The following is a 10000-nucleotide window of genomic DNA, read 5'->3' as shown; positions in this document are numbered from 1 at the left end:
TGTATATATGTATATATGTTTTATTGTTTCGTCATACGCATCTGTATGTTTGTGAAACGTGCGTGTGAGTACGTGTGTGCCTCTGTGTATATGTGTGTGTATGCGTGTGTATGTGTATGCGTTTTTCGTTGTGTGTTTGTGCATACGTATATTACGCGTAGATTCTGTATGTGTTTGCGATGTCGTCGGTATGTATATGCGTAGGAGTGTTTTCAATGTATATATATATATGTAAGGGTATTTGCGTGTGAGCGGCTGCTTGCGTATGTGTATGCGTGTTTCTGTGAGTGTGTGTGAATGTGTGTTTGTGTGTGTGTGTGCCTCCGTAGATTTGTATATGTGTATGTAGGTACTTCATGAAGGATGTATGCGCCTGTTTCTTTTCTCTTTGTATTAATGTATACCTTTCTTGAATGAACGTATGTATGCGCGAGTCTGTATGTATGTATGCGTGTATATCTGAGTGTGTGTTCCTGAGTGTGTGAATGTGTGTATCTGCATATTTCTCTGTGTGCATGTGTGTATTTGTGTGCATATACACGTACTGCATCTACATTGTATGTGTATATGCTACGTATTATATATGGATTTGAGTAGGCGTATGTGCACTGCGCGTACGTGTAAGATTGCGTGTATTCGTATGTGTGAGAGAGAGAGAGAGAGAGAGAGAGTGAGAAAAGGATAGAGAAACTCTGTGTGTGTGTGTGTGTGTGTGTGTGTGTGTCAGTGTTTTTGCGGGTGTGGGTTTACTTGAGTGTGTGTGTGTGGTGTGAACTAAGGTAAAGAAGTTGGTAAGTTTTGTAACGTTTGTAAAAATTGGCTGATCTTATTAAATGCAATGTGTTCGCCTGATTTCCTCCTTAGTTAGACACAGTTTCACTGTTTCACTGCGCAATGAAGTCCGTGGGGAAATTTATAAATCCGTCTTCATTTATCAACTACTTGATTGCTTAGCGAGAGGAGAGTGAGGGAGAAAGAAAGAGAGAGAGAGAGAGAGAGTGGCAGGGAGATAGAGGCGGCGGGAAAGAGAGAGAGAGAAATTGTGAGAAGGAGAGAAAGGGAGAGAAATGTATGGTGGTGGGGTGCGAGGTAGTGCTGGTGGTTGGGGCGGCGGTGGTGGTGATAGAGGTGGTGGTGGTGGTGGTCATGGGAGTATTGTATAGGGAGTGAGTGTTGGGGTAGAATTAAGACGGTAGAGGTGCGTGTGTGTTTGTGTGTTTGTGTGTGTGTGCGTCTCTGTGTGTGTGTGTGTGAGTGAGTGTTTTGTTGTTGTTTGTGTGTGTGTGTGTGTGTGTGTGCGTGTATCTGTGTGGTTGTTTGTGTGTGATGAGTCTGAGCTGTGTGAGGGGGAGGCGTGTGTTCGGGTGGCGGTTGTGTTTGGGTGATGATGTGCAACAGAAAGGGAGACAGACAGTGTGTGAGTGTGAGTGGGGAGATGATGATGAGAAGAGAGAGAGAGAGAGAGGGGGAGAGAGAGACATTTCAATGTATATGTGTACGTACACATATGTATATACTGCACACATACACACATTCTCGCACAAACCACACACGCACAAGTACAGACATATATAGATGCATGCATATTATACGTATAGATATATCCACAAATATATGTGCGCGTGTATATACAAATACTCAAATATATATATATATATATATTATGTATATATATATATATTCGTGTATATAATTGTACATAAATATTTATATATATGTGTGCTACTACACACACACACACACACAGAATTATTCGTCCTATTCGATAAGATTTAATCTTGGAGAAACGAACAGTCACAAACACTTGAAAAAGTTATATATATATATATATATATATATATATATATATAATACATACATGCAATATATATATACATATATATACATACTAGATATGCATATATATATACATATATATATAATATATATACATATATATATATATATAATATAATATATATACATTATATATACATATATAAATATGTATATATATACATATATGTATATATACGTTTGTGTATGTGTGTTTTTGTGTATGTATATATACACACATCCATGCATGCAAATATGCACACCCCCTATTATGTATACTCATACATACACCCACATATATACATACATACATACATGCATGCACAAACACACACACACACACACACACACCAAACACACACACTCACACACATACATTGTCAAGGAGTAGGGAGTGAACGACACGTATTTTTGTATAATTCTACAATTGTCTCAGCGACACTTGAACAGAATATTACTCCTGTAATATTAATATAATGTAGTATAATATAATTAATATACTATAATATTAGTATAATATTAATATAATATCATCTAATACAATATAATATATTAGTATAATATTTATATAATATCATATAACATCTGTATTACATGTGTTCATACATACATACATACATAAATACATGTGTTTTTGATTTTTATTTCATGACCAAGAAAGGGACAGTGCCCCAGGCGCATATCTGTTTCGGGCAGACAGGTGAGTTACAGGCTGAAAAATATGTAACCAGACTATCAATGGAATATCATTTCAACAATAATATGTATGAAACAAAGGTATGACAAACGCTAGCTTCGTATAACGAACGCCATAAATATACACTAACGAGAACGTAGATACATAATTATATATATATATATGTATATATATGTGTGTGTGTGTGTGTGTGTGTGTGTGTGTGTGTGTGTGTGTGTGTGTGTGTGTGTGTGTGTGTGTGTGTGTGTGTGTGTGTGTGTGTGTGTGTGTGTGACCTCGTGTGTACCGTCGGCGATTTTTTTCCCTCTGTCTTCCCTTCTCTGGATCTTTCCTTCTCCTATGTTTCCGACGAAGAGCTCCGCTCGAAACGTTAAACCCTCCTTCTTCCCTTCTTTACTGATGGTCCAATAATACTATATTTGTTCCACGTCCTCGCGTTGTTGTGTTTATTTGTGTTTTCTTGTTTGGATTAACTATATATATATATAGTGTGTGTGTGTGTGTTTCTGCATGCATGTATGTATGTATGTATATATGTGTGTGTATGTATGAGTATACATAATATGGGGTGTGCATATTTGCATGCATGGATGTGTGTATATATACCTTCTCTCTCTCACACTCTCTCTCTCCCTATCTATCTGTCTGTCTATCTATCTATCTATCTATTTATTGGGAACGTGTGCATGTGCGAGTGGACGTTTGCGTGAGTTTATATGAGTATATATGCATATACATCTGTATATATATATATATACTCTCTTTTCCTCTTTTACTTGTTTCAGTCATTTGACTGCGGCCATGCTGAAGTACCGCCTTTAAGTCGAGCAAATCGACCCCAGGACTTATTCATTGTTAGCCTAGTACTTATTCTATCTTTTGCCGAACGTAAACACACTAGCATCGATTGTCAAGCGATGTTGAAGGGACAAACACAGACACACAAACATATATATATATATATGACTGAAACAAGTAAAAGAGGAAAAGAGAGTATATATATATATATACAGATGTATATGCATATATACTCATATAAACTCACGCACACGTCCACTAGCACATGCACACGTTCACAATAAATAGATAGATAGATAGATAGATAGACAGACAGACAGATAGATAGTGAGAGAGAGAAGGGATGTATAAACGGTATAAGGTGATTATTTTAATAAACTGACTTCAACATCACTGAAAATATTGAATAGTAAGTACTTGAAATTGTTCATTATTGGTAAGTTTTGATTGGACAACGGACAACTGTAAACCCTTGAGGTGGATGTTATTTTTTTCAGTAGGTGTTCACTCTTCGATGAAAACTATTCATTTTTGAACAAAAAAATTTCGTCAACGAAACCTTTATATTTGAAAATCTCAAATTATGTGAAACATTGTTTATAAATTAATATCATATGTTCCTAAATCTTGTGGCTCACTACTTCATTAGTTCTTCGTTGTATTGAATCCGATAGGATGTAAAGTAAAGTTATATCCACGTAGATATGAACTCGAAATTTAACGAGCATGTGGTTCTATGTCGTAACGAGGCTTTCAATCCAACATCAGACAAGTCTCTACGCAAAATGTCAAAGGTTATATGTTTATTTATTGCTTTTCTATAGCTTTCTAAACTGTTGCTTTATTGTTATCACATGAAATTCCTACATGATACATCATAAATATTGTATGTATATGCATATGTTTAAGTATATGTATAGGTGTGTGTGTGTATGTCTGTGTATGTGTTTTTTGTGTCTGTGTCTATGTACGCATATGAATATATGCATCTTCATATATTCGTGTACTTGTTTCAGTCATCTGCGGCTATGATGGAGCACCGCCTTGAAGGGTCTAGTCGAATAACTCCACACCAGAACTTATTTTTTTAAAGCCTACAATTTTAGTACATATTCTATACATACATACGTACATACATACATACATACATATACATCATACATACATACATACATACATATTGATGTAAAAACCCGAAAAATACTAACAAGAACACATAATTTCCACATAAACAGTGATGTAGACCACCGCTATCTAAAACGAAAACATGGCGGCAGAGGCTTAATATCGATCCAACATGCCTTTGAATGATGCATCGTGCCCCCTCGGCAACATCTTTTAATCAGCAAGTGTTGAAGTACATCCCTTGACCAAGTTTGTATATATGTAGCTGATAACATCATAAGACTTGGAAGGCAGCTCCTTGAGCAACATTCTTTGTCTGATAATCTAGAATACATGCCCAAAGATGTCGCACGGCTCTATCACAACGTATCATCAGATGAAAGTTTGAGCCTATATGGGCAGAAGTCTATGAATGGATAAAGTTATTAGAAAGCTCCGAGATAATAGTAACATCAATCATCAAAGCAATTTATCATGGACCAATAGACGTATTACCACCTCCCACTTTGAAGGGTATGCACTTTAAATCCAGGAACAGGAAATATCAACCAAGTACCTGATGCACAAAAGGGACAAAGATGCAGGAAAGCAGTAAAATGTGACAACCAAAGCAGACTTTGTGGATTTAACACCGAAGATATCACCTACATCGTAAGCAGTTGTCCGAATATATCATTATGGTATTATCTACCGATGAAACATGATGCTGTAGCTAGGGCACTCTATAATGAAATCCGTCGGAAGAATAACCTCGACGACAAAGAACTAAGAGCCCACGGTATGGTACAAGCCATAGCTTGTACCATAGTAAAAAGGAGTACTAGTGGAATGTTTCAGTGAAAACCTCACTAAAATGTAAGCACAATAGACCTCATATAATGAGTTAGTATAGAGAAGAGAAACTGTGCACAGTTGTAGAAATTAGCTACTCAGCGGATGTTAATATAAAGCTGAAGATCAGTGAAAAAGAGTACACCTATGCTGAACTATTCAAAAATCTGCAGTTACTCTATCCAGATTACAAGTTCAGCCTTATATTTGTAACTATTGGCGCCCTGAGATATGTAACATACCGCATAAATACTAATCTTCAGAAATTAGACGTCTCAAAACCAGTAAGGAGAAAGTTATTTCGAAGACTACAGACCCAATCCATCACTGGAACTGTAAAAATCTGTAAAACTTTCCATAAGTTTATCATTTAAGTATATATGAGCATGTCTAGATATGCAACTATATGCATGAAATTGCATACATAAAGCAAAACAAACAAATCTGCACATACACATAAATACAAACAAACGTGGCCTGTTGCTGATGGTGAAATTCCAATGAAGGTACCTTGAATCTAAGTTAGAAACCGGCTCTTTCTCTATCGGTAAAAAATCTTGAAATAAAACTAAACAACGGTATACATCTATGAGAATACATACGTAGACCAAAACATACAAATCTGCGCAAGTACTGACTCAAAATACTTCACACATGCACGCAAAGATGCACATATACACTGTTGAATTTGTTGAAACTCCAATGAAAGAGCCTTGGATCTAGATTAGAACCTGGATTTTTCTGTATTGACAAGAAATCTTGTAATAAAACTCAACAATGGCATATTTACATACATACATTTAAATTTTTTCCTAGGAGATTCTTCGCATATCATTGGTTGGCGTGAGGCTATAGTAGAAAATATGTGCGAAGTGTGCCACGCAGTGGTACTGAATTCTAAACAAATTACTTACAGAGCAAGCACCTTACACAGTCATAGGTATGTATGTTTGAATATAATTGTGTATTTAAGGCGGTGAGCTGACAGAATCGTTAGCACACCAGGCGAAATGCTTAGCGGTATTTTGTCTGCCGTTACGTTCTGAGTTCAAATTCCGCCGAGGTCGACTTTGCCTTTCAACCTTTCGGGGTCGATAAATTAAGTACCAGTTACGCACTGGAGTCGATATAATCGACTTAATCTGTTTGTCTGTCCTTCTTTGTCCTCTCTGTATTTAGCCCCTTGTTGGTAGTATAGAAATAGGTATTTCGTCTGGTTTTACGTTGAGTTCAAATTCCACCGTGGTTGACTTTGCCTTTAATCCATTCGGGGTCCATAAATTAAGTACCAGTTGCGTACTGGGATCGATCTTCTGGCCGCCTTCCCCAAAATTCGTGCCTTGTGCCAAGAGTAGAAAAGGGTATAATTTTATATTGGTTTGTTCATAAAGTCAAACGTAAGACATCGTGATACCAATTGCCTGGAAATTCTGAATAACGGTAGCTTGAATGATCGAAAATTCAGACTAATGAATTTTGAATTATTGAACAAAGATGCAGAAAATAAAAGGAAAATAAAATAAAGGAAAAAGCTCATAAAAAAAAACATAAAAGACATTTACTGACTGATTTTAAAAGGCATTTATTGAAAGAGAATTTACACGACGTATTTTAAAAAAATTAAAAGGAAAACATTTATCGCAAGTATTCGCAAGCGAAAGCATAAACCAATATGTAATTAGTCTATTTGTCTAATTCTTAAGTTTTTAAATTCTTCTATTTTCCAATGTGCTTACGTATTTTTTATTGAGACATATATACCAAACGACCATTGCACTAATAGTTTTGATAGAAATTAGACTCGTGCCTCTCCGTATTTAGTTTCAAATATTCGCTCTATAATAGTTTTGAGTTGATGCATTACGCATTAATTAGCAAATAATCAAGTAGTCCTTTGGATCCTATTTGTCAAGGTATTACTATATTTTCCAGCAAACAAGTCGAATATTTCGCATATTTCGCACCAAAGTTTAAACACCGAGACAATTTTTGAGGTCCAAACTTTAGATGTGAATTGCAACAGCATTTGGAAAGATAGTGACGATGTTTCAGTGTTTACCACTCATGTTTACACTAAGTTGACTTGTATGTCAGAAAATACAGTTTAAAATTTCAAAACTAAAGGAATCCTATTTCTTTACTACCCACAAGGGGCTAAACACAGAGGGACGAACAAGGACAGACAAACGGATTAGGTCGATTACATCGACCCCAGTGCGTAACTGGTACTTATTTAATCGACCTCGAAAGGATGAAAGGCAAAGTCGACCTCGGCAGAATTTGAACTCAGAACTTAACGGCAGACGAAATACGGCTACGCATTTCGCCCGGCGTGCTAATGTTTCTGCCAGCTCACTGCATAAAGGAATCCATTGAATGAAACGTTTGACCGTTAACTAAAACCATTTGTAACGATTGAAATAATATAGAATAAGACTGTGTGCTATGTATTGTTGCAAATGAAAGGTTAAAATACCTTAACTCAATAACCTTTCAACGCATATTTTTGTTTTTACCCAGAAATGCTCGGTGTGACTTTTAAAAACATAAATACAACTATTATATAGTACCAAAGGTGCATATCATTCTCCAGGTTTCGTGAGTAAAATTTTGTGAAAGTTTTCAGGTTTGATAAACATCTCTCACTCTCTCTTTCCTTCTCTCACTTTCTCTGTCTCTCTCTCTATCTATCTATCCCTCTTTTGCATACGTATATGTATATATATATATATATATATATATATATTATATATAGATATATATATATATATATATATATACCGTAGTAAACACATAAATGTGAAACAAGGTGAAAAAAGAGTACTCAAATACCAGTGGTAGAGTAATATGCTTTATTTTAAGCAGCAGAATTTTGCTGAATTTTCTGCTGCTTAAAATAAAGTATATATATATATATATATATATATATATATATCTATATATATGTATATATATATACATACACACATATATATATATATATAAGTATACATATATACGCACACATATATGTATATAAATATATATATGAACATATACAGAGTGCGTAAGATATTTGAGAACAGACTTATGTTTATAAAATAACTGACAAATTTTTTTTCAACAAATGCTATGAGGATAAGAATGAATATTTTCTACAATGTTATTCAATAAAACCACCTTCAGCTTCAACAACTGCTTCTATATGACGTCTGAATCATCTACATGTTCCAGTCAAGTAGTCTTGGTACATTTTGGACATTACTCTGACTACGGCAGCTTTCATAGAATCTTCGGTGTTATGGATGTGTTCATTGACCTCTCTCTCAACAACGCTCCACATGTAATAGATCTGGGGAATTAGGAGGCCAAATGTTAGGGGTTATGTGATCATGAAAGTTTTCAACGATCCATTCCTGAGTAACTAGAATCATGTGTGATAATGCAGAGTCTTACTGAAACACATGTGGCATTCCATTACATGCACTGTCTATCCAGGGCTTAATAAATATTTTCAGGACTTCAATGTAGGCGGCAGAATTAATTCTAAGACCCTGTGGAAAGAAGTAAGGAGGCATCACATATGTTTCATTGCTGACAACCCCTAAAACTATGAAAGTTGCAGGAATTTTTTTATGCATAACACTTTGAACCTCAAAAGTGTCTGCAAACAACCATCTATCATTTCTTCCGTTAACGTTTTTCTCGTTTGAGAAAAATCCAAATCAAATCTTTTTCTGCAGAGTTAGAAAAAAGGCAGCAATGACACGAAAAGGTATGTCCTCAAATACCTTATGCACCCTGTACACACACAAACACACACACACACACACACACACGCATACACACACGCACACACACACACACCCACACACACACACACACACACACACACACCAACATCGCTTGACAACCGATGGTAGTGTGTTTACGTCCTCCGTAACTTAGAAGTTCGGCAAAAAAGAGGCCGATAGAATAAGTACTAGGTTTAGTCCTGAGGTCGATTTGCTCGACTAAAGCTGGTGCTTCAGCATGGTCGCAGTCACATTACTTGAAAGAAGAAAAAGGAATATATATATATATATATATATATATATATATATATATATATATATGCGTGCATCACTTCACATGTACTATACGTTTGGCGTCTATTGTGCCATATGGCCCGACTGTCTAACGGTTTTCTCGAAGAAGCAATTCATTGAAGTTGCTGGATCGCGCAGTCTCTTCTGACCGAGCAGGCATATTTTGAAAGGCATTCCAGCCGTTGCCATCCAAACTTTGTAAGAGACTGCATGTAAAACTTTTTACATTTTTTCCTATTCTAAGATTTCTTGGAAAATGATAGACCGCGTCCGGGTGCATTTACAAGCCAAACCTCCGCGTCTTTGCAGAGGTATCTCGCACTCAGCCTTTCTTTGGAGCGAAACGTACAAAGCAGCAAATGTATCGCAACATTCTTACCCACGCTCGGACATATAGTTATCGGTGGCATGTGAAAGACAGTGGATATCGAGTTGAGGATATGGAGACTTGTTTGGGCGATCGGTTCATCTGGAATGAAAGAGTTATATTGGTCTGGGCAACTTACCTGACCGGGGAGAAAAATAGGTAGTCAAGGCCGATAAGATAGCATAAGATATGGAAATTTGTTTCATAATTTTAGCATGTCAATATACCTCCTAGAAAAAATCTAAGCTGTTGTAAAAATACCTTGTTAATGCTTGACTTCTTAGCATCATGCCATGCACT

This window comes from Octopus sinensis, linkage group LG17 (genome assembly GCF_006345805.1).
Source record: "Octopus sinensis linkage group LG17, ASM634580v1, whole genome shotgun sequence".
In the NCBI taxonomy this organism is placed as follows: Eukaryota; Metazoa; Mollusca; class Cephalopoda; order Octopoda; family Octopodidae; genus Octopus; species Octopus sinensis.
This window is presented reverse-complemented; position numbering follows the sequence as displayed.